The 25,511-nt window shown below is 40.1% G+C and overlaps 1 long non-coding RNA gene across 1 annotated transcript; it reads right to left on the reverse strand.

Moving 5' to 3' along the window:
- Nucleotides 1-4,500: 4,500 nt before the first annotated feature.
- On the reverse strand, nt 4,501-5,230 carry LOC147893068 (uncharacterized). The gene is made up of 2 exons (XR_015542384.1): nt 4,919-5,230; nt 4,501-4,772 (listed from the first exon to the last, which is right to left on the reverse strand). It is a non-coding gene; the product is annotated as an uncharacterized LOC147893068 (long non-coding RNA).
- Between the last annotated feature and the right edge of the window lie 20,281 nt (nt 5,231-25,511).

The following is a 25,511-nucleotide window of genomic DNA, read 5'->3' on the forward strand; positions in this document are numbered from 1 at the left end:
TGGCTTGGTTCTTGTTCAAGTCATAAATACACCCCTCTATTATGTATGGCCACAATATTTATATGGTTATTAAAACTAGGTCCATCAAGGATCTTTCTAGAAAGTTTCTATGTAGGTATTTGGTCAACATCAATGGATCATAATGTCCTTGAGATGTTAGAAAAGCTTAAACCCTTAGCCAAAATCTCAAACCCTTATGTATGGCCACAATATTTATATGGTTATTAAAACTAGGTCCATTAAGGATCTTTCTAGAAAGTTTCTATGTAGGTATTTGGTCAACATCAATGGATCATAAAGTCCTTGAGATGTTAGAAAAGCTCAAACCCTTAGCAAAATCTCAAAGGTAATGCCAGAAGGACAATACTCATCGATGGCTCTCCATACAAGGCTAGCTTCAGTCCTCCATCAAATGTAATGTAGTAGACAAGGAAGATAACATTGTAATAGAAAGTTGATGCCTTACTTGCTTCTTATTGTTGTGTATGCAAATGTTGGAGCTATTTGCATACTATGAGTTTGATTAAATATACTCATTAATAATTTAAATAGTTGTGGAGTTTGGTGCTTAATTGTTGTGTATGATGTTTGATTGAATAAAATGTAAAGTTTTGTTCTCCCCTAGAGAACTATAAACTGAATTTTTTTCTCCAAGGATGGCTGATTTCATAGTTTCCATTTGTGCATCAACGAATTGTTAAATTTTCAAGAAAAACTTATTTATTTTCTTTGCATGTCAAATCCACATGACTTTACATCAATTACAAATCTTGCAGTCCTGTTGTAGATTTCTCACATATTCTACCTTAGGCAGTGAAGTTTAGAATTTGGTATTATGTGATTACAAGTTCATGGTAATTAATTATACTTTTGAGTTTTAAAGGGTTCTTTATGAACACCACTAAGGATCATGAGATCACATAAATAAGTACGCGAATATATTTTATGTAGCTTTGGAGATTTTGAGATGATTATGCTCACAACAAAGGACAAGTTTGATAATGTAAAATCTATTAAGATGCTTATTAAGGGTCACTTCAAGAAGATTTTCACTTGATTGAATTCGGAAATTAATACTTTTGTGATATTTAGAATGTAGTTTATAAAATGAAGATTCTATGTATATAGTGAGAATGTAGTTGATATTTCATACTTTTGTGAATGAAAATGTATACCTTTGTAAGACTAGAATAAGTCCAATCATACAAATTTAGAGTTTTTGTTGTTCTAAAACCAAAAATCTACACATAAAATAAAAGGGAAAATGAAAGAGAAGAAAAAAGAGGTAAACAAAAACTTTTATGAATAATAAAAGAAAGACTATACTTAGCAAGCAAAGCGACACTCATCATTAGTGCCCAAGCATAAGCAGTTATATTGGGTTTCTAAAGACCCGCAGAGTCTCTTAGGCAAACCCAGTGCTTACTTAACAACGAAAAGAGAAAGAAAACAAGAAAGGAAGAAGGTGACTAAGAAAAAATAAACAAGTAAGTCAAGAAACAAAAAACAAAATCTTCCAAAAAACTAGAATTAATGCTCTCTCTCTCTCTCTCTCTCTCTCTCTCTCTCTTATTTACAATATAAAAAGCTAAAAGGAGCTTTTACCCTTATGTATCGCTTCCTACAAAGAGGCAAAATTACATTCCTAACTTAGAAAGCACAAGCATACTCAATCAAACTCTCTTTTGAAACTAAAAGAAAAACGGGCTATTCAGCTCCTCGCTTTTTGTTTTCAACTTATGTTCAATCATTCTAAACATACCTAAGGTCGATACACCATAGATAAAAGACTTCATATCTAAGATTGTGCGTACGTTTTTTTCATTATTTTCCTTGAATTATACCTCTTGTGTAATAGTAAAGTGATCAAATTACTACATTGAGTGATAAAAGACTCCTTAGCTATACAAAGGCAGAAAAATCTATGGAATAGGAAAGAAATGACTCCATATTTTGCCAAATCAAAAATGTTTTGAGTCAATGTGAGGCATTTTTATAATGTGTAAACCACTATATTCAGGTTGTTCACGTTTATTGTAAATATCGACCTCTAATCCTATGGTAGATTGAGAAAGTCTAAGATCTAAGAAAACACAAGAATCCACCCTTGAAGTGCAGTTCAGTTCACAAGAGTCACAAGGATAGATTCCTTCTCCAAAAGCACAAGGGTCTTTATACATAAAGTCTTGAAAGTTAGGAACATCTGGTATAAATAAATCATCTATAAAACGCCTAACTTGGCTAAGCTTATGTAAAATGATAGGGTAGGTATTGATAGAAATACGACGTTGCATAAACTCAAATTCATAAGTGGAAAGATAAAAGTTTGCAAAAAAGACGGCACAATTACTGCCCATGGGAATTCCTATAAGTTGTTGAAACAAAGAATCATCTATTGTGATGTAAACATTATCTAAAAGAAAATCTATCCAAGAGCAAACATATTCAACACTTACTATCTTTGTGTATCTTTTCTTTTTAGAACCGATGTCATGATTCTTATTTTTTAGCCACAAAAGTCAAAGCATAAGGCTATTTTCCCGCACTTTACATCTATCTTTGTCAAATCTCAGCTTGAAATCTTCAACCACTAGCTTTTTTATTCTAAACTTCACATCTTTCAGCTCAATCTTTGTGTAAAGCGTGTAAAATTATCCGTTTGAGCGAGAATAGGAGACTCTTTTTCCTAAATGATTTGAGAGGAATTAAAAAATTTATTAACATGAATCACTCCTAAAGAGTCAGTTAAAATCTAGCTTGAGTGCAAGGGGACATTTACCTCCTTTAATAAGTCGCTCCAAAGTTCATGGACACTAGGCAACATTGCTTTGAAGCAGTAGCTCAGCCATTTAGAAACATCCGTCAAAGTAGTCTCACAAGCGGCTGCAATATTTTTGGAGCTGTAGAACTTCCAAGTAACACAAAAAAAGGACTTGGATTGCAAACAAACCCAAAAGACTTGCAAAAGCTCTCGTGTGTCAGAGATGAAATCCTTTTGAAAAATTAAGGCAGGGGCATAAGTTTTGGCATACAAGTTCACTTCTCTCAAAAGACATTCTAAGTAATGCCTTTAGCAAATAAAAACAAAGTTATTGGAACATTTGTCCATATAAGAAATGACAAAATTCCTATGAAAATTTCAAAGAAGAGTTTCATCTTCTTTAGAAAGATGGTTACTTTGCTTTGAGCAATTAACCGAAGAGACCTCTTCTAGTTTCAAAGCAACTTTCTTCAAAATCTTTCCTTTCCATTTTGCTAAGATATTTTGAACTCCTAAACATGTTTCTAATTGCAAAACAAACTTTGAGATTCCTTTATCGATAGCTTTTACAAGGCGAGACTCTTTAAAAGAGTACAATCGTAATTTCGTACCTTTCATGAAAAGGTCTTTTAAGTTACTAGAAAGCAAAATTGAAGTATTAGCTGCTCATGTGACTACATGTCCTACAACAGCATCAATAAAGCTATGGAATCATTTACTTTTACACCAACAACGTTCTCTAAGGAGAGAAGATTTTGAATGCTTTGAAATAATTTTACTTTTCTGTCCATAGTTGAAAGCCTTTTGTAAAGAAAATATAGTTTATTTTCCTATTTCTCTTTATTTTTCATGGAAAAAGGCTATACTTTCTCCCAAGCCTATCATTTTAAGACATGGAATTTTCTTACAATATCTAATACGGTGTTCACTCACCTAGAACTACCACCATTAACACTACCTTGCATACAATTATAATTTCATATTTTTGTTGACGGTTTCTATTAACTTCTATAATCTTTCAATCCCATTAACACTACCTTGCATACAATTATAATTTCATATTTTTGTTGATAGTTTCTATTAACTTCTATAATCTTTCAATCATTTACAATCATGCTCTATGATTAACAAGTGGATTTTGAAAAAGTGCACAATTATTATGGGAGATTAATTCTCTTTCTAGAATGTGTGGATGTGTATATTGAAAATATTAATATGCAATGATGCTTCATCACATCCTCACTTTTCCATCTCCAATTTATGTATTGTTTCATTTTGTTGGTGAATTAAACAATCGTTAACAATTTGAGGACAAAAGTACTACGTCCATCCATTCTTGTTTGCAAATTCATTTTGTCTACGTCCAGACGTAAAACAGCAAACTATTAGAACACAATGGTCATAATTTGTACTAAACTTTCACTTTCTTCAAGTTGAATACTGATCTTTCATTTTTTTCAATTTGTAGAATTAGAGCAAAATTTCTCGTCTCAAACAAACTCAAACAACATTTATCGGTCATTGTATTATTAAAATAAAATTATGGTACGATTAACATCCGTTCAAAATTTAACGTCAACATGCTCGTCAAAATTCTAAATGTCCACATTTGAACGATGCGGTGGCACACAAACGTCGCTGCGCGAACAGCAAATGGTTTCGTCGATCGAAAACTACATACAATCGACCGACTCCGGACAGCAACACGAAGATATTAAACAGAAGTTACAACGACAACATGGGCAAATGCAGGGAACACGATTCCATTCTGAAAATCTACAACATGAACATCTTCGCAGGCTTACAAACCCTTTATAAACTAGATATTATGAACTATAGCAAGGCTCTTTTATGGACTAGAGCAGACCACTTTTATGGACTAGATTTTATGGTCTAGAGCAACCCACACGCACTGCTTCCCTGCATGGATATTCACACATCATCTAGTACGCTGCAGTGACGGCCGGTCAGAAAGGCCGGCCTGCGTTACGATCCTCACAACGCCTGCAACCTACTATCAGAAACAAAAATCAACTGAAAGCTGAGAAACGGCGTCCTGAATCAAAATATTCTAACGTGTAGCTTGGTTTATGGTTTTGAGCTGGGTATGCGGAGCAAGGAATACAACATCAAACAGCGAGAATTCAACAACCAAACCTTAGTGAGGACCGCCCTTGTCGTGGTGGTGATGATGGTCATGATGTTCGCGGTGCTGGTCATGATGTTCGCGGTGGTGGTCATGGTGGAAGAGTTCTTCCTCGAAGAGTTTGCCTCCGTGATGTCCTTCATGCCCACCACGTTTAGGGTGGTCATGGCGGTAAATTTCGCGCTGACCTTCATGTACAGCTTCAACTTTGGGGGTGAAAGCCACCGCCACCAGAACCGCAGCAAGTAGCACCGCTAAAAGCTTGTTACCCATTACGTCTCACTCAACAGCTACAAGCAAAATTACTCTTGCAGACTGAAGCTCGCAACCGTTGTCTTTTTATACACGAATCGTGACTGACCAGTCAGGCACCTGCACCGGTAGCCCCTGGCAGCTCCCCTAAATGCACCTGCTTCGGTAGCCCCTGGGAGTTCTACCTGCGCCTGTTGCCTGGGAGTTACGCCCGCGGTGTCGGTGTCCAGCCTCGTTTCCGATAATACTTTACGCGTGTACAAGAGGCATTGGAGTAGGTTGGGCTGGCAGTCAGTGGCAACCAGCTCGGTGGCCAGCCTTATCTTTCGGTGCCATTCTCTGCCCATGACCTATCACCCCGAGAAAAACGAGGTTTTCTGGCCTAAGCAATGACCTCATTTTGGGAAAGCTGAAAATACACATGTGATTTCGCTATTCGATGAGAGAGGTTGTTTGCATGTGCTATTAATTGGGGTTTCATGGTTGGAGTTCTTTCAGCTGTTCTCCTTGCTTTTCCATGGTTTTGCATTGAAGGGTAGAATCTCTTTAATTCTTTGTTTTAAATGGGTTTGTTCTCTTCCTCTGCATGTTTTGAGTTGGGGCCGTCTCACAGTAGTGGAGTCAATTGTGAGAAACGTGGAAAGTATAACATTATTGTCAAAGCACGAATGTCATGTTGGCATTAATGTACCTCCTTGCTCTTCTTACTATATATTAAGGAGGGAGAGATGCATACCAACCCAACTAGGCAGGATTGTGTAGGTTCGGGAATAGAGGAGGGAGGTTCGGAGAGGTTCGGGGGAGAAGGAGGGAGGGTCGGGAAGAGAGGAGGGATGATGAAGCCACGTGTCACCGCCAGATGCAAGGCGAGGCAGACTATAGAAGGAGAAAGAAGAGTTTAGAGTTTTGGAACTCAAACTGCCAAGACTTAATAATGGTGTCAATAAACACCTTTCAAAGTTTTGTAGAAATCCTAGTATAATTTTTCATTTTAAAGAATCTTCATTTAAAAGTTTAACTTTTTCTTAACCTATTAATAATATCAATAAATAAAAATCATTTAAATCCATGGATAAACTATATGTGTGTGTGTGTGTGTGTGTGTGTGTACATATGTATGTATGTATGTACATACATACGTATATATATATATATATATATATATATAAGGTCCATGCATTAGATTAATTTACCATGAGAGTCCTCTAAAATCTCCAAGACTTAATAACAGTGTTGATAAACACCTTTCAAAGTTTCGAAACACTAATATCTCCAAGAGTTAATAACAGTGCCAATAAACACCCCACCATTCCTCTTCAAAAAGCAAAATTCGTATATAATCTCAAAGAACTTTATAATGGTGCCAATAAACACCTTGCAGTAGTTACAAAGATTTTTTAAGCAAACACCTTCAAATGACGTATCTTGATGGAGGGTGAAAGAGAGACAAATTTATTTTTTCTTTTTAATTTTAATTTTAATTTAAATGCTTGTTTTATTTTATTTTGTTTCGTTTTATTTTATTCTTGTCGTCACCTTCGCGCTCTCAATTTCTTGGACAAGGGAGGGAGGAAGGAGAGGAAAAGGGAAGAGAGAGAGAGAGAGAAGGGAGGAGGACGGGAAGAGAGAGAGAGGAGACAGGGAAGGAAGAGGGAGAGGAGCACACTGCGAGGGAGAGGGAGGAAGGGAGGGGACCACGATCGGAGCAAGAGTAGAAGGAAGAGGGAGAGAGGAAGGGAAGAGTAGAGGAGGGAGTAATAATTTTTAAAAATTAAATTTAATTAGATAGGTGGGTAATGAGGAGGAAGGGAAGAGAATGGAGAAGGAAAGAGAGGAAAGAAGAGGGGGAAGGAATGAAGGTAAGGGAAGAGCAAGGGAAGAGGAGACAGAAAGAGAGAATCGTGCTACTATGACAGCGTGTGGCGATGGCGGGATTTTTTTTTTTTTGGTTGTCCCTCGTCGTCGTCGCGCTACCTCTCTTTCGGTTTGTGTGTCTGTCACTGCCGCACACTATGGAAGAAAGGGAGGGAGAGAGGAGAGGAGAGGAGAGAGAGAGAGAGAGAGAGAGAGAGAGAGAGAGAGAGGGAGGGAGAGACGGGGGGAGAAAGGAGAGGGAGAGAAGGGACGAGAAAGGAGAGGGAGAGGGGAAAGGGAAGGGGAAGGGGTGCACAACACAAGAGAGAGGGAGAGGGAGCACAATGCAATGCAAGGAAGAGGGAGATGGAGAGGGAGAGAGGAAGGGAAGGAAGGGGAACACGATGAGAGGGAGGGTGTGATTGAAAAGGGAGAGGGAGAGGTGAGAGTCAATATACTTCCCTTAAGGAATTCAAACTTCCCGCTCTAAAATTTAAAATTTAAACTTCCCTTTCCCATTCCCCCCTTTTCCCCCTTCCCCCCTTCTCCCATTCCCCATTTGCCCATTGCCCAATCCCCCTTTCCCCTCCCCCCCCCCCCCCTCTCAAGGAATTCAAACTTCCCGCTCTAAATTTTAAAATTTAAACTTCCCTTTCCCATTCCCCCCTTTTCCCCATTCCCCCCTTCCCCCATTCCCCATTGCATTCCCCATTGCCCATTGCCCAATCCCCCTTTCCCCTCCCCCCCCCTTCCCCCCCTCCTCTCCCCCCCCCTTCCCCCCCTCCCCTCCCCCCCCCCCCTTCCCCCCATTCCTCCCCCTCTCTCCTTTTTCCCCCCCCCTTTCCCCTTCCCCCCTTTCCCCCTCCCCTTCCCCCCTTCCCCCCCCCCCTTCTCTTCCCTTTTCCCCCCCCCTCCCCTTTTCCTCCCCATCCCCCTTTCCTCCTCCCCCTTCCTCCCCCTCCCTCTTTCCTCTCCTCCATTCCATTAATTTCCTTTCTTCCCTACCCTCCCCAAGATAAATTTTTAAGGGTGAATATTTTCCCAAAGATGAATTTAGGAGCTTCTGCTAATCTTTCAATCTTGAAATTTGATAAATTCGCCCAAAAATTAACATAACTTTATCATATGAGGTCCAAATTTAGCCCTCCAAGTACTCAAATCGATTGGCATAAGCCATCTAAAGTCATCTATAGGGTTAGAATTTTCAAATTCCAACTTATGAAAAACCTGTGAATGAAGATTAATTATACTTAAACCAAATTCACAGGATAATATTTGTAGCATGGCTAATATTTGTAACTCTACCCCATGCCCTAAATTCTAAACCCTGATCCCTATAGCCTAAACCCAAATTCCTATACCGTAAACACTATTTCCTATAACTTAAACCCTAAAACCTATACCTTAAATCCTTAATCCCATTCCCCCCTTTCCTCCATTCCCCCTTTCCTCCCTTCCCCCCCTTCCCCTCCCCCCATTCCCCCTTTCTCCCATTCCCCTCCCCCCTGTTCCCCATTCCCTTATTCCCCCCTTTCCTCCATTTCCCCCTTTTCCCCATTCCCCCTTCCGCTCCCCCCATTCCCCTCCCCCCTTCCCCCTTTCCACCCTCCCCCCCCTTCTCCTCCCACCTTTCTCCTTTCCCCCCCTCCCCCCCCTTTCGAAACCCTTCTAGTTTAGCTAATATTTCAAACTTGAAATTTGATAAATTAGCCCCAAAATTAACATAACTTCCTCGTATGAGACCCAAATTTAGCCCTCCAAGTACTCAAATCGATTGGCATAAGTCATCTATATGGTTAGAATTTTCAAATTTCAGCTTATAAAAAACGTGTGTAAAGTATCATGCCCGTCAAGTATGAGCACATTCGAATGACACACGTTAGATTCTCATAACACAGTGAAAAACGGTGTTTGTGGCGAGTTTGACCATCCAAAGCATATACAATGGGTACGATAATTTACATGCGCCTTCGCATAGGTTGGATTCACATGTGTAAAGTATCATGTCCATCAAGTATGAGTGCATTCTTATTACACATCTCAGATAGTTTCTTTTGGCGGTTGTGCATATTACTTGGTGAAAAATGGGGTTTGTGGCAACATTGACCATCCAAAGCATATCCGATGGGCATGATAATTTTTACATGCATCAAAATATGTAGGATTGATGCATGCACATAGTATCATGTCCATCAGGTATGTGCACGCTCGAATAACACACCTCAGACCATGTTTTTTGGCGGCGGTTATGCATGAAACTTAGTGAAAAATAGAGTTTGTAGTGAGTTTGACCATCCAAAGCATATCCAATGGGCACGATACTTGGCACAGGACTCAAAAAAGGTGAAATTGACACGATTGCAAGGTATCATGTCCATCCAATATGTGTGCACTTGAATAACACACCTCAAATACTATTTTTTTATAGTTGTGCATAATACTTGATGCAAAATTGGATTTGTGCCGGCTTTGACCATGCAAAGCATATCTGATGGGCACGATACTGTGCACACACCTCAACATAGGTTGGATTGACATGTGTGCAAAGTATCATGCCTATCGGGTATGAGTGCATTTGAATACACACCTCAAATACTATTCGTTGGCAATTATGCATAACATTTGATGAAAATTTGGATTTGTGGCATGTTTGACCATCCAAAGCATATCCGATGGACACCATATTTTTCATGTGTCTCTAATTATATTAGATTAATACATGTGCAAAGCATCGTGCCCATCAGATTTGAGAGCATTTGAATAATACACCTCAAATGCTATTTTTTGATGGTTGTGCATGACACTTGGTGAAAAACGGAGTTTGTGGCATGTTTGACCATCCAAAGAAAATCTGATGGACACGATAGTTTGAATGTGTGACTCAACATACATAACAACACAAAGCAACTATAGACATGCTTGGTAGACACGCAAAATAGCAGGCATGTCTATAGGCGTTGCTTTAGTAGAGGAATTACGCGCGCGTCTAAATGCGCGTCTAAAAGCTCGTCTATTTGCGTGTAAATTAATGCATCTACGTGCACATCTAACGTGAGAAAATACGAGCCCGTCTAACATCCTATTTATTAGCGCATCTATTTGCGCATGTATTCGCGCGTTTATTTGCGCGTTTACACTGAGAATCAGACGCGCATTTAGATGCGTAAATAGATGCAAACCAGAGAATAAAGAAAGTGAGATTTTGGTGTACATCATTGCTTTCCAAACATTGCCCATGATTACCAAAGCACATAATTTTTTGCAAGCCCACATATACAAGAATTAGGTGATATGAGGAGAATGAGACAATCTGTAAAATAGTTTTGCCAATATCAATTATGGGGCTACGGTTCAATCTCATCCTCAATGAGATCAACCCTTGCCAAACTATCTACTTCAAAATCCAAACAAGTGTTTAGATCTACAAATACATTCAACCCACTACTACTTGCGCCACTCGTGCTCATCGAAATCAGCATCTCGAATGGTAGGCTCGTCCTCATGGGTAATGGCCTCAATATCTGTATCTCCTATCTCATGATCATCCTCCTCTCTTGTATCACGGTCATCATCACGTCCATGGCCATGATCATCCTCCATACGCTCCATATTAGTAAATGTACTATACATCACTTTGGAAAGTGGCATAATAGGTATGACATGCCAACATCTATTATTATCCACCATTGGTTGATAGATAACCTAATTCAAACACAAATACAATCATGTTACTTTCCTTGCATCAAATATTTAAAAGCGAGTATTTTTATATGTGTGCACAGTACCTGTTCACATTGTTGCGGTAGTACTAGTGTGTCCTTCCTACTTTGCCAAAACTTTGTGGAGTCAATAGTTACAAAGCCACTTGCATGGCATTTGATTGTTGCATTAGGGCCTCTTTCCACCACGTCCTTAAACCACTTTACATCCAAAACATACACAAAGAAGCGTCGAAAGTCAAGCATAATAATATCTTGGATTATGCCACAATAATCATCCATGGCTCCATTGGCTCCCTCAAAGCTAGCAATGACGCCGCAATCTTGTGTGTTTCTCTTATCATCAATCCGTTGTGTTCGAAAATGCTTGCCCTCACACCATATAGCATTGAACATAGTGCACTACACCAAGAAAAAATCAATTAAATAAGCAATCTAAATTATTGAAAGCTCCTAACTTATGCATAACATTCTATATACCGACCCTTGCTCATGCATCCCCTAGCATACTCCCATTCTTCCATTGTGATATGCATCCCCTCGTCTTTCTCTGCTTTCTCCATTTCATCAAGTAGCCAATCCACATGAATATCCTTTGGAAGTGCTCTTAGATGCTGAGGGTATGGCACACGAGATCCGTGGTGTGTACAAAAGAGGGCCCTTTCTTCTTGTCTTCTTGCCTTTGCATCCTCGTATCTTGTCACCCATCTTTTCATCACATCACTATTAAGCACGCAAAAGAGGTTGATACTATTATGCAACTCCGTGTCTATTACTTTGTTGTGTCCTTTCCCTTGAGGCACAATAGAGGTCATCCTTAGGTCTTCATCATCTCTCCATAGTCGTGGGAGAGAGCTATCCACATCAACAAGAAACTCAGAAATATATACAAGTGACTCTTGTACCAACCAACCCTCGGCCATGCTACCTTTGGGTCTTGCATTTTGTCTCACGAAGCCCTTCAAGGTCTTCATGAAGCACTCAAGGAAGAACAACCATCGTGCATGTATAGTACCGCATATAGCAATCTCATCCACCAAATGCACTATGAGATGTAGTTGGCTTGTGAGAATAGAACGTGGAAATGTCTCCTCCACTAAACAAACCGCCTCCACTAACATAACTTGAGCATTCTCAAGCATGGTGGGATCTATTTCCTTTGAGCTCACATACCTCACAAGCTCGCCCATCTTGTAAATACAATCTTTCACATCCTTCGATGCACTACGTGAAATGCTAGTAGGTAGTATGAACTGAACCCGCGAGGAGGTGGTTGATTAGTTGCTTATAGCTATTCACTCACAAATTTAAAAGGAAAAAGATATTATCCATATAAAATACTTACTTGGAGCATCTTGTGCCAATCATGAGATTTCAAGCCATATAATTGCTCTACACCTCTTTTCTTGCTCTTTGTAAAGGCTCCCTTCAAACACCTCATGCATCCAGTGGGGGTACGAATTGTAGTAATAGCGCACTTCACCGTCACCATCTCTAGCTTTGATAACATCCACGATGCACGAGGTAAAAAAACACGCCCATTTGGTCTCTCTTGAGGCCAAGCCTCACGCATCCTCCCTGTGGTACGTAGATCCTCCCTTATGCCTGCCGAATCTCGTGTCCCATTCAAATGCTCCCAAATGGTAGAGTGATTGATCTTGAGGTGGGACCAATATGGTAAACGATAAAAGATGGAGTATCTAAACAAAATAAAGTGTTAGCGTGCAATCTTTACTTTCAGCCACTATAGCCAATCTTTACTTCTAGCCAATAGTTACAAACCCTTACCCGCTCATGCCAAGTGGTGGAGGAGTCATGGAACCATTCCAAATTCTCATCCAATCTCCCACGGTGAGTGATTGTGGGAGGAATTCATTCCAAGGGCCAACATATCTAGGATGATCAGGTGGGAGAAATCGATGGTGATTCTCATAGATGACCTTATTCAATGCATCTGCCCATGAGGCAACTAGCGAAGGACCACAAACAGGACATGCATGGTAACCCGATGTAGTGAGACCTGAACAATAGATGCAATTAAGAGTGGAAGGTGGGTTTAGGGTGCCACATCCTTTGCCTATTCATAATTAAAAATGCAATGCTTACCTGAACACTCGCCATAGCCTGGGAAGTCATGCATTGTCCACATCAAGATTGCTTTGCAGTTGAAGTCTCGTGACGAGGGAGGCCTGCTCACATCATGCACCTCGATACCTCTCCAAAGTATCTCTAGCTCATCAATCAAAGGCTCCAAATAAAAATCAGGGTTTTTGACTTTATGTTTCCCTAGAATTAGAAGGGACATCATGACATGTCCTTTCTTAATAGCCATAGAGGGTGGAAGATTGTAATTCACCAATACCACTGGCCATACACTGTAAGACGTGCTTTTGAGACCAAATGGGTTCACACTGTCCATACCCAATCCAAGTCTCAAGCTCGTAGGTTCTTCCTTGAAGCTTGGCCATGTGTCTTCCATATACTTCCACGCAGGAGAATCCGCGTGAGTTCTCCACTTGCCATCGGTTGATTGATGGGAGGAATGCCATGACATGAGCTCTGCAATAGATTTGCACTTAAACATATGTTGGATGCGAGGGATTATGGGAAAATGTCGCAATACCTTACGAGGCACATCCAAGGTTTTGAGATCTGCTCTATATCTTGCCTCTCCACAAGTAGGACACTCTCTTGCATCCTTATGTAGTCCACGAAACAAAACGCAATCGTTGACACATGCATGGATGCGCTTGTAATCTAATCGTCCAAGAGAGGTCACATGTTGCCTTGCCATATCTCTTGAGGTCAGTAGTTTATTTTCCCTTGGAAGCATTTTACACAATAGCATGCACGTGAAGACCATAAATGAGGAAAAGCATTCGAGTAATTGACCCACTAGCATAATTCACCATGTTTGCAAAATCGACTTTAAAGCTTACTTGAGTAATGCATTCAAACTTGCATTGCTCCATCCATAGATGGTTTGCAAGTTTAGTAACTCAAGGGAGGCACGTAGAACAGAGAATGTGCACCCCTCAAACAGTGGAGTCGATGCTGCAGTAAAAAGATCATCCTGCTCCATGCTATTATCCCTCCCTTGATGGACATATAAATCCCGCACCATATCATCAAACACCTCCTCCTCCACGGCTTCATGAGGTAATGGTGGAGGGCTACTATCACCATCACTCCATGCATCCGTAACGGTCCCTCCTGAAGATCCCACCTCATATCGCCGACACTTTGCCTCCTCACGATGGGCATAGGGTAACATATGCAGGTGTGGCACTGCATCCTGTATCAAATTAAAATGGGATCATAACTCAAACATATGAACACCCATAGGTATCTCAATCAACCTTAACTTACAAACCCTTACCCTGTTTACGGTCACATCCCATTCTCCATACTTTGAGATATGATTGAATGTAATCCTGCGTGCACGATACATGTTTCCTCGACATCGATCACACAGACATTTGATTTTTTGCTCCAACCACATTTCGCGATGCTGGATACGTAGAGATTCATCCACTGGAGCTACTTGTTGAAGATGAAGACATCCTACAAACAAACAACCCACCAAATTTGCTCTTCTTCAAATGTTTAATTTAAACTCTGTGGTGCGTCTAAAAGCACATCTAAATCGCGTCTAAAATCGCGTCTAATGGTGCGTCTAAATGCGCACCTACTCTGTGTATTTAGACGTGCCTATAGACGTGCTATTAGACGCAACTATAGACGTGGCTTTTAAACCTGCTTTTCGGCATGCCACTCGCTTTGCTTTTCTTCACATTACTTATACTTCACGCAGCTTGCTTCCTTCTTTATTAGCAGATCCATAGTTTCGACGCTTAAGAGGGAGGCTCCCATACTTACTTCCAAGCTTACACTCAAGAGAAAGGCATCCATACTTACTTCTAAGCTTAAAGGAGAGGAGGACGAACAAGGAGGAGAAGCAACTTTGAAAAAGAAAGAAGAACCTTCCATACCTCTATCCAAGTAAGTCTTTTTGCAGTTGATCTTGTTTGGAAGTTTGCTCTCTCTAGATTTGTACTTTCTCGTATCCAAGAAGCACATGATCTGGGTATCAGTGTCACGTTTTTGTGTCGGGCGCAATGTCTTTTTCTACTTTTTAGAAATCCCGTCTGTCGGAGCGCGTCTATAGGCGCGTCTCAGAGCATGTCTAAAAGCACGTCTACAGGCACATCTAAACGCGCGTCTAGCTTGTTGCAAACACAGATAGACGTGTCTATACATGCTCTGTTAGATGCTCTATTAGATGCTCTGTTAAACGTGTTGTTAGACACTCTGTTAGACGAGCTGTTAGACGCTCTGTAAGATGCGTCTATAGACGCGTAAATCAGACGCGTCTATAGATGAGCTCTGACAGTAAGCCTCTCTTCCCTTCCCCTTTCTTCTCAGCTCATTAGTAATAGATTTTTTTCCTTTTTTCTAGTTCAACATGTGGCCAAGAAGCGCTTCGAGCTCACCTGATCCTCGGGAATCTATTGGGAAGGACTTATATAACCTTTTAGGGCACCCTCCTAGTCCTACGGAGTTATATGGGTATATGATGGGTACTCTAAACACTCCCCAGGAGTCGGCACTATAGACTCCAAGCCACCCCACACCGCCTGAGATCACCCCAGTGGAGTCAGCACAGCCGTTTTATGCCCCTTCTTATGGCCCTTCCCCCATACCATCTTATGCCCCTTCCCCCATGCCGTCTTATGTCCCTTCTGCCATCCCGTCTTATGCCCCTTCCCCCATGCCGTCAGGAGGTCCTTCTGTCTCGGTGAGCCGTCGACGTACTCCTCTGCCGTCGAGACTCGGTTCTCCAGCTACGAGTGGTCAGCGTAGTCCCGTGCAGTCCCCAGCTATGAGTGGCTAGCATACGAGCTCGACACGATAGGGTAGCAGGCGTAGTAGCAGGGAGAGCGGTGAGGGATGCATGGCACAGTGCTTTGGGCCATGTGGCAGTGGAGAGGATGATGATTCAGATGATTTAGACGTGCCTCTGGGTGATGGTACGATTTATTATGACATTACTCAGACAGGAGGCATCTTGATGGATGCGCGGGGGAAGGACATCATGGCCTTCATGCGCTCTGTAATTGCTAACAATTACAGAGATTGCTTTATCCACTACAAAGACCACCCAAAGAGGTTGGCTGATGAGACCCTCGCTACTGTTCGCTCTAGGTATCCTAACCCTCCCAATCGCGAGTTCACAGATAAATGGGGGAAGTCAAAGATTATTAGGATACTTAGCAATAAAAGATCTTCACTTAAGAGGCAGGCACTAGCGGAGCTTGCCAGGCTTGAGGCAGGTCAACCACCAAGGGGCCCGCCCCACACCGCTCACAAGCGTGAGTGGAAGAAGGCAATGAAGTCAGCGAGGGAGGACCCCAGTCTGCAGCACGTGGAGGCACGAAGGATCCAGATGGAGCAATATGGAAGCGCGCATTTTGGAGCAGGGGGTGTTGAATCATGGAAGGTCCAATTTGTAAGTATCGATCTCAAATTATATTGCTTATGTAGTTTATTAGGAGGTTGTTTCTTTGTACAAATCCCTCCGCAAAGTGTGTCGCGGTCATGCAGCTTGAGATCGTGGGCAGATACCCTACTCCAGTGGAGACAACCTACCACTGCCACCATCGCAGAGGAGATACATGGAGGCACTTCTATGATGACGGCTTGATTACTGAGGAGCAGTATACCAGAGCTACTGGAGCGTCCCCCCAGGTATTTGAAAGTAATTAAATAATGCCAAAATTATAAGTAAAGATTTGATTTTTCATACATTGATATATGTTCTCCCTTGTTTACAGGCCCGTGCACAAGACGATGAGGAAGACGAGGAAGGAGGTGCAGAAGGGAGTGCAGAAGGGAGCGTGGAAGGGAGCGAGGACCTGAAGAACATAGATTAGTCGTATAAGTAGTGCTAGCTACTCTTTTTTGTACTTAAAGCCACTGGCTTGGCTTTGTGCCTCTTGTATATACACTCCTCTTATCTTTTGTACTTGAAGCCACATGACATGGCTTAACTTTGTGCTATATGTATATACAAGCACTTTTTGAGCTTTCAATTTTATTGCGTTTTGGAGTTGTAATGTTTTATTTGGAATTGTAATTAAAATGCGGTTGGCTGTAAGAATTGAATTACACAATGTGGATATGGGATTCTTGTAACTATATAGCATACACAACATACACAGTATTCTGTAAATTTTTTTTTAAAAAATAAAGTGCGTCTATCAGTGCATTTAAAAACGCATTTATATACATGTCTGTCTATTTGACTGGTGTCTATATGTGCATCTATAAACGCGTTTATAAGCACGTCTATCTATGCGTCTAATTGCACGTCTATATGCGCATGTGGGCACAAGACTCAACAAAGGTTAAATTAACATGATTGAAAGGTATAGTGCCCATTAGGTATGTGTGCAATTAAATAACACACCTCAAAAACTATTTTTAGCGGTTGTGCATAATACTTGATGAAAAAGTGGGTTTGTGCTGACTTTGACTATCCAAAGCATATTGGATGGACACAATAATTTGCACACATCTCAACATATTTCTTGGCGGTTGTGCATAACACTTCGTGAAAAAAGGTGGTTATGGTGCATTTGACCATCCAAAGAATATTCGATGGACATGATATTTTGCACATGCCTCAACACAAGTTGTATTGATGTGTGTACAAAGTATCATGACCATTGAGTATGAGTGCATTCGAATGACACACCTTAGATACTATTTTTTTACGGTTGTGCATAACACTTGGTGAAAAATGGGGTTTGTGGCGACTTTGACCATCTAGAGTATATTTGATGGGCATGATACTTTGCAGACAGCTCAAAATAGATTATATTTATATGAGATTTATACACGTGCAAAGTATCATGCCCATCAGCTGTGTGAATGTTCGAATAACACAGAGCATGCTTTTTGGCGATTGTGCATAACACTTTGTGAAAAATGGGATTTGTGGCAAGTTTAACCATCCAAAGCATATCCGATGGGCATGATACTTTGTACAGGCCTCAACATAGGTTGGATTGACATAAGTGAAGATTATCATGTCCATCGGGTATGTGTGCATACGAATAACACACCTCAAACAATATTTTTTGACGGTTGTGCATAATACTTGATGGAAATTGGGGTTTGTGGCGACTTTGACCATCTAAAGCATTTACAATGGGTATGATAATTTGTACGTGCATTAACATAGGTTGGATTCATGTGTGTAGAAAGTATCATGCCCATTGGTTATGTGCACGTTCGAATGACACACCTCAAATACTATTTTTTGACGATTGTGCATAACACTTGGTGAAAAATGAAATTTGTGGGGACTTTGACCATCAAAAGCATATCCGATGCATATGATACTTTGCATGTGCTTTAACATAGATTTGATTGACACATGTTGAAAGGACAATGCCCATCGGTTATGTACACAGTCAAATAACACACCTCAAATACTATTTTTTGGCTAAAGGTTTAGGATACAGGGTATAGGATTTAGGATTTAAGGTATAGGTTTTAGGGGTTAAGTTGTAGGAAATAGGAATTTGGGTTTAGGCTATATGGATCAGGGTTTAGGATTTAGGATATGGCATAGAGTTATAAATATTAGCCTGTGAATTTGGTTTAAACTTCATTCATAGGTTTTTAATAAGCTAGAATTTGAAAATTCTAACTCTATATATGACTTTAGATGGCTCATGCTGATCGATTTGAGTACTTGGAGGCCTAAATTTGGACCTCATATGATAAAGTTATGTTAATTTTTGGGTGAATTTATTAAGTATAATTAAACTTCATTCACAGGTAATAAGGTGGAATTTGAAAATTCTAACCCTATAGATGACTTTAGACTGCTTATGCTAATCGATTTGACTACTTGGAGGGCTAAATTTGGACCTCATACGATAAAGTTATGTTAATTTTTGGGTGAATTTATCAAATTTCAAGATTGAAAGATTAGCCACACTAGTTTGGAGAAGTTGCTACTAAATTCATCTTTGGGAAAATATTTGCCCTTAAAAATTTATCTTGGGGAGTGTAGGGAATAAAGGAAATTATTGGAATGGAGGAGAGGAAAGAGGGAAGGGGGGGAAGGGGGAGAAGGAAAGGGGGAGGGGGAGGAAAAGGGGAGGGGAGGGGAAAAGGGGAGAGAGGGGGGGGGGAAGGGGGGAAGGGGGGAAAGGGAGGGGGAAAGGGGGGAAAAAGGGGAGAGGGGGAGGAATGGGGGGAAAGGGGGAAGGGGGGGAGGAAAGGGAGGGCGGGGGAGGGGAAGGGAGGGGGGAAGGGGGGAAGGGGGGAAGGAGGGCTCGGGGGGGTCACTATGTATAAACCCTCTATACCACGTGCGTTCAAGGCCTATTTCTAAAATCCCTTATTTGTAAATTTTTCATTAATAAAATGTACCCCTTTTCTATACAAATCTGTAAATTTTTCCCAAAACTATTTTAAATAGTCCCTTATGTATATTTATTTCTGTAAATTTTAGAAATAAAAAATATCCTTCTGTTGAACTCACGTGATAGGGTTACATATGATGAGTGAACCCCCCGAGAAGGAGGGGGCGGGGGGGGGGAAGGGGGGATTGAGCAATGGGGAATGGGGGAATGGGAAAGGGTAAATTTTAGAGGGGGAAGTTTGAATTCCTTGAGGGAAGTATATTGACTCTCACCTCTCCCTCTCCCTTTTCAATCACACCCTCCCTTTCATCGTGTTCTCCTTCCTTCCCTTCCTCTCTCCCTCTCCATCTTCCTCTCCCTTGCGTTGCGTTGCACTCCCTCTCCCTGTCCCTCTCCCTCTCTCTCGTGTTGCGCACCCCTTCCCCTTCCCCTTCCCTTCTCCCTCTCCCTGTCCCTCTTCCTTTCCTTTCTCCTCCCTTCTCTACCTCCATCTTTCTCCCCCCCATCTCTCCCTCCCGCCCTCCCTCTCTCTCTCTCTCTCTCTCTCTCTCTCTCTCTCTCTCTCTCTCTCTCTCTCTCCCTCTTCTTTCTCGTCTCCTCTCTCCCTCCCTTTCTTTTATAATGTGGGGTGGCGACACACACACAGACTGAGAGAGAGAGTCACGCTGTCGCGGCAATGCGATGACCCCAAAAAAAAAACACCGTCGCCACACTACTGTGGCAATGCGATTCTCTCTCTCTCTCTCTCTCTCTCTCTCTCTCTCTCGCTCGCTCGCTCGCTCGCTCGCTCTTCCCTTACCTTCATTCCTTCCCCCTCTTCTTGCCTCTCTTTCCCTCTCCATTCTCTTCCCTTCCTCCTTATCACCCACCTATCTAATTAAATTTATTTTAAAAAAATTATTACTCCCTCCTCTACTCTTTCCTTCCTCTCTCCCTCTCCCTTCCTCTCTCCCTCTTTCTTCTACTCTCGCTCCCATCGTGGTCCCCTCTCTTCCTCCCTCTCCCTCTCCATCACGTTGTGCTCCATTCGCCCTCTCCCTCTTCCTTCCCTTTCTCCTCCCTTCTCTCCCTCTCTCTTCCCATTCTCCTTCCCTCTCTCTCTCTCTCTCTTCCCTTCTCCTCTCCTTCCTCCCTCCCTTGTCCAAGAGATCGATAGCGTGGAGGCGGCGATAAAAATAAAATAAAATAAAAATTTTAATTTTAAATTTTTAAAAAAATTTACTCTTTTTGCTTCCATCAAGATACGTCATTTGAAGGTGTTTGCTTAAAAAATCTTTGTAACTATTACAAGGTGTTTATTGGCACCATTATAAAGTTCTTTGAGATTATACCATTTTTGCTTTTTAAAACTTTAAATGGTGTTTATTGACACCGTTATTAACTCTTGGAGATTTTAGAGTTTCGAAACTCTGAAAGGTGTTTATTAACACCGTTATTAAGTCTTGGAGATTTTAGAGGACTCTCATGGTAAATTAATCTAATGCATGGACCTTATATATATATACATATGTATGTGTGTACGTATGTATGTGCGTATGTACGTATTGTACATACATACGTATGTACATATGTACGCGGTGTTTATTAGCACCATTATAAAGTTCTTTGAGATTATACCATTTTTGCTTTTTGAAACTCTAAATGGTGTTTATTGGCACCGTTATTAACTCTTGGAGATTTTAGAGTTTTGAAACTCTGAAAGGTGTTTATTAACATATTAAAGTTATTAAAACCGTGTACCAGTCTATGTAAGAAGTTACATTAATTTTCATAATTTTAGTTTTATTTTCTACTGTTTCTTATCTTTTTGGTGTAGCTTATCTTTGTTTTATAATTTTGATTTTATTTCCTTCAAAACACTCTTAAAAATTCCTTGTTTTTATGTTTTTATCTATGTTTTGAAGCGTGAGTTTTTCCTTAAATTTTATTTATGAACTAGTTCAAAAGTATCTATTAAAATGAATTTGTACATTGACAAGTCCAAAATTAATGAAATAAGTGTTAAGACATGAAAAGACAAAAGCTAACCCTCCCAAAAGAGGCACAAACGATGTTGATTAATGATCGTTGAAGTTGCAAGTACGTTTCTTAGGTGATGACAACAAGGCATTATTGCTTTAAATGAAGTTGTTTTCTCTTGTTGTGGACTACAATGATTTTTCCTAGGCAGTGAAGTTTAGAATTTGGTAGAATGTAATTACAAGTCCATGGTAATCAATCGTACTTTTGAGTTTTTAAGGGTTCTTTATGAACACCACTAGGGATTACGGCATGATGACATATCACATAAATAAGTATGGGAGATTTTATGTAGCTTTGGAGATTTTGAGATGAATATGCTCACAACAAAGGACAAGTCTTGATAATGTAAAAGCTATTAAGATGCTTATTAAGGGTCACTGCAAGAGGATTTTCACTTGATTGAATTTGGAAATCAATACTTTTGTGATATTTAGAATGTCGTTTATAAAATAAAGATTTTATGTATGTAATCAAAATGTAATTGATATTTCGTACTTTTGAGAATGAAAATGTAGTTCATTTTCCTATTTCTCTTTATTTTTCACAAAAAAAGGCTATAATTTCTCCCAACACTATCATTCTCAGACATGAGATTTTCCTAAAATATTTAATATGGTGTTCACTTGTCTACGACTACCACCATCAACACTACCTTGCATAAAAGTATATCTTCATATTTTTGTTGAAAGTTTCTATTAACTTCTATAATCTTTCGATCGTTTACAATCGTGATCTATGATGAACTTGTGAATAATGAGAGTAGTGAGTCTTCAAGTTTTAAAATGTGCAATGATGTATATGCTCAATTCTACAATTCTTCACTTACAATCATGAGGTCTGATCAACAAGTGAATTTTGAAAAAGTGCGGCTATTTGAAAGGTGCTTCAAATTTTATTTAACAAATATTATGCTTTGCCATTCTCTTTCTAGAATGCGTGGATGTGTATATTGAAAACATTAATATGCAATGATGCTTCATCACATCCTAACTTTTTTCTTCTCCAATTATGAGTTTTATGTATTGTTTCATTTTGTTCGTGAATTAAACTACGTCCATCCATTCTTGTTTATAAATTCATTTTGTCTACGTCTAGACGTAAAACAGCAAACTATTAAAACACAATGGTTAGTAATATAATTTGTACTAAATTTTCACTTTCTTCGAGTTGAATACTAATCTTTCTTTTTTTTCAATTTGTAGAATTAGTATATCTTATGTAGAGTAGTTGTAGTTGTTCCATTGCATTTCATTAACCGTCTATTCCCAAACGATTTTGCTCTGGGTGAGAGCAAAATTTCTCGTCTCAAACAAACTCAAACAACATTTATCAGCAATTGTATTATTAAAATAAAATTATGGTACGATTAACATCCGTTCAAAATTTAACGTCAACATGTTTTGAAATGTACAATGATGTATATGCTCAATTCTACAATCCTTCACTTACAATCATGAAGTTTGATTAACAAATGAATTTTGAAAAAGTGCGGCTATTTGAAAGGCGCTTCAAATTTTATTTAACAAATATTATACTTTGCCATTCTCTTTCTAGAATGCGTGGATGTATATATTGAAAACATTAATATGCAATGATGCTTCATCACATCCTAACTTTTTTCTTCTCCAATTATGAGTTTTATGTATTGTTTCATTTTGTTCGTGAATTAAACACTACGTCCATCCATTCTTGTTAATAAATTCATTTTGTCTACGTCCAGTCGTAAAACAGCAAACTATTAGAACACAATGGTCATAATAAAATTTGTAAATTTTCACTTTCTTCAAGTTGAATACTAATCTTTCTTTTTTTTCAATTTGTAGAATTAGTATATCTTATGTAGAGTAGTTGTAGTTGTTCCATCGCATTTCATTAACCGTCTATTCCCAAACGATTTTGCTCTGGGTAAGAGCAAAATTTCTCGTCTCAAACAAACTCAAACAACATTTATCGGCCATTGTATTTTTAAAATAAAATTATGGTACGATCAACATCCGTTCAAAATTTAACGTCAACATGCTCGTCAAAATTCTAAATGTCCACATTCGAACGTTCCGGTCGCATACACAAACGTCGCTGCGCGAACAGCAAATGGTTTCGTCGATCGAAAACTACATACAGTCGACCGACTCTGGACAGCAACACGAAGATATTAAACAGAAGTTACAACCACGACATTGTCAAATGCAAGGAACACGATTCCATTCTGAAAATCTACAAATTGAACATTTTCGCGGGCACCCTTTATGAACTAGATATTATGAGCTAGAGCAAGGCTCTTTTATGGACTACAGCAGACCTCTTTTATGGACTAGATTTTGGTCTAGAGCCAACCGCTTTTCCAACACGCACTGCTTCCCTGCATGGATATTCACACATCATCTAGCACGCTGCAGTGACGGCCGGTCAGAAAGCCGGCCTGCGTTACGATCCTCACAACGCCTGCGACCTACGATCAGAAACAAAAATCAACGGGAAGCTGAGGAGCGGCGTCTTGAATCAAAAGATCCCAAGGTGTAGCATGGTTTATGGTTTTGAGCTGGGTATGCGGAACAAGGAATACAACATCAAATAGCGAGAGTTTGCCTCCGTGATGTCCTTCATGCGCAACACGTTTGGGGTGGTCATGGCGGTAAGTTCCGCGCGGACCTTCATGTACAGCTTCAACTTTGGGGGTGAAAGCCACCGCCACCAGAACCGCAACCAATAGCACCGCTAAAAGCTTGTTACCCATTTCGTCTCACTCAACAGCTACGAGAAAAATTGCTCTTGCATACTGAAGCTCACCAGTCCATGCTTTGAAAGGCACCTGCACCGGTAGCCCCTGGCAGCTCCCCTAAATGCACCGGTAGCCCCTAGTGGAAAATTCGTTCTACCTGCGCCTGTTGCTCCTAGGAGTTACGCCCGCGGTGTCGGGCTGGCAGTCAGTGGCAGCCAGTGGCAACCAGCGCGGTCTCTAACAAAACCAGCCTTGTTTCCACTCCAATGCCTCTTTTACACGCGTAAAGTATTCTCAGGTATCTTATCTTTCAGTGCCATTCTCTGACCGTGACCTATCTTATCTTTCAGTCTGCCCATGACCTATCACATCAGCATTTTTGGCGTGCCCTTAGGGTAGCCTTGGTAGCCTTGGTAGCTTTCCCAACGCTGAGATTTTGGCAAAGCAGAAATTAGGCATTTCTTGAATTTTTGGAAGTGCATTTTTTCTATTGGCTCTTCTTCATTGGACTTGAATGTAGACTTTAAAGTGGTTGACTTTGTCTCTCTCTCTCTCTCATTTTTTCTATTGGTTCTTCTTCATTGGACTTGAATGTAGACTTTAAAGTGGTTGACTTTGTCTCTCTCTCTCTCTCATCTCGCTCTCTTTCTCTCTCTTCCCTTCTTTATCTCCTTAAGTCTTCTTAGACACGATCTCCACCTTTTCTCCCCCACCCACCCCCCGTCTCTCTCTCTCTCCTCTTTATCTCCTCTTCCTTCACACCATTTTCTGTGGATTGCTTTTTGTTTACTTTTTCAATCTTGAGCAGGCCTTATGAATGATTGAATATCATTCACCTTGTTTTATAGACCATATTTTATGAACAAAGAGAGAGTAATTTTTTGCCTGCCCTCTAAGTAGGCTTAGCAATGAGCATTCAATCGATTTTTGCAAAGCTGAACATATGAATTTTTAGAAATTGCAATTGTCTTATTTTTCGATTAGTCCACTTAAGTACTAATGAATGTATGAGTTGCCAGTTATCAATGAGACACCAACTGGGTGATGTGTGTGGCAGCATCTATTTGCTAGTCAATTAAGGATGAGGAGGGCCGCACCTAATAAAATTTTATGCATCATGTGAGTAGCGTCGTCCTGCCATGAATCCAGAATGGCATTTGGCATAAAGGAGTTCTGGAAAGAATATTTCCTTGGATTTGTGGTGTTGAATTCTTCAGTGTTTTTCGTGGAATCCCGTTCTCTATAAAAGTGGATTTGTAAGACTCACTACTACACACGGATCCTATTGCGACGTTTACGTACCGACGTTTAGCGCCCACTTAGCGTTAATTGTCGGTATGAAAAGCGGGTTTCCTAAATCGTCGCTATATAGCGACTGTTACTAAAAGTCGCTATATAGCGACTTTTAAGTGTCGCTATATAGCGACACTGACATATAAATTTATAGCGATGTTATTACATAGAGGTTTTTTTTTTTAATAGGCCTTAAAAGTTAGTTTTTTCCAATGACAAAATTTTTTAAATTTTCATACATGTTTGAGCTCATAGAGAATAAAAAAATGAGAGCATGTACATCAAGCCTTTGAAGCTCATATAT

This window comes from Dipteris shenzhenensis, chromosome 16, assembly GCF_047967505.1.
Source record: "Dipteris shenzhenensis isolate YYH24624 ecotype China chromosome 16, Dip_SZ_1.0, whole genome shotgun sequence".
NCBI lineage: Eukaryota > Viridiplantae > Streptophyta > Polypodiopsida > Gleicheniales > Dipteridaceae > Dipteris > Dipteris shenzhenensis.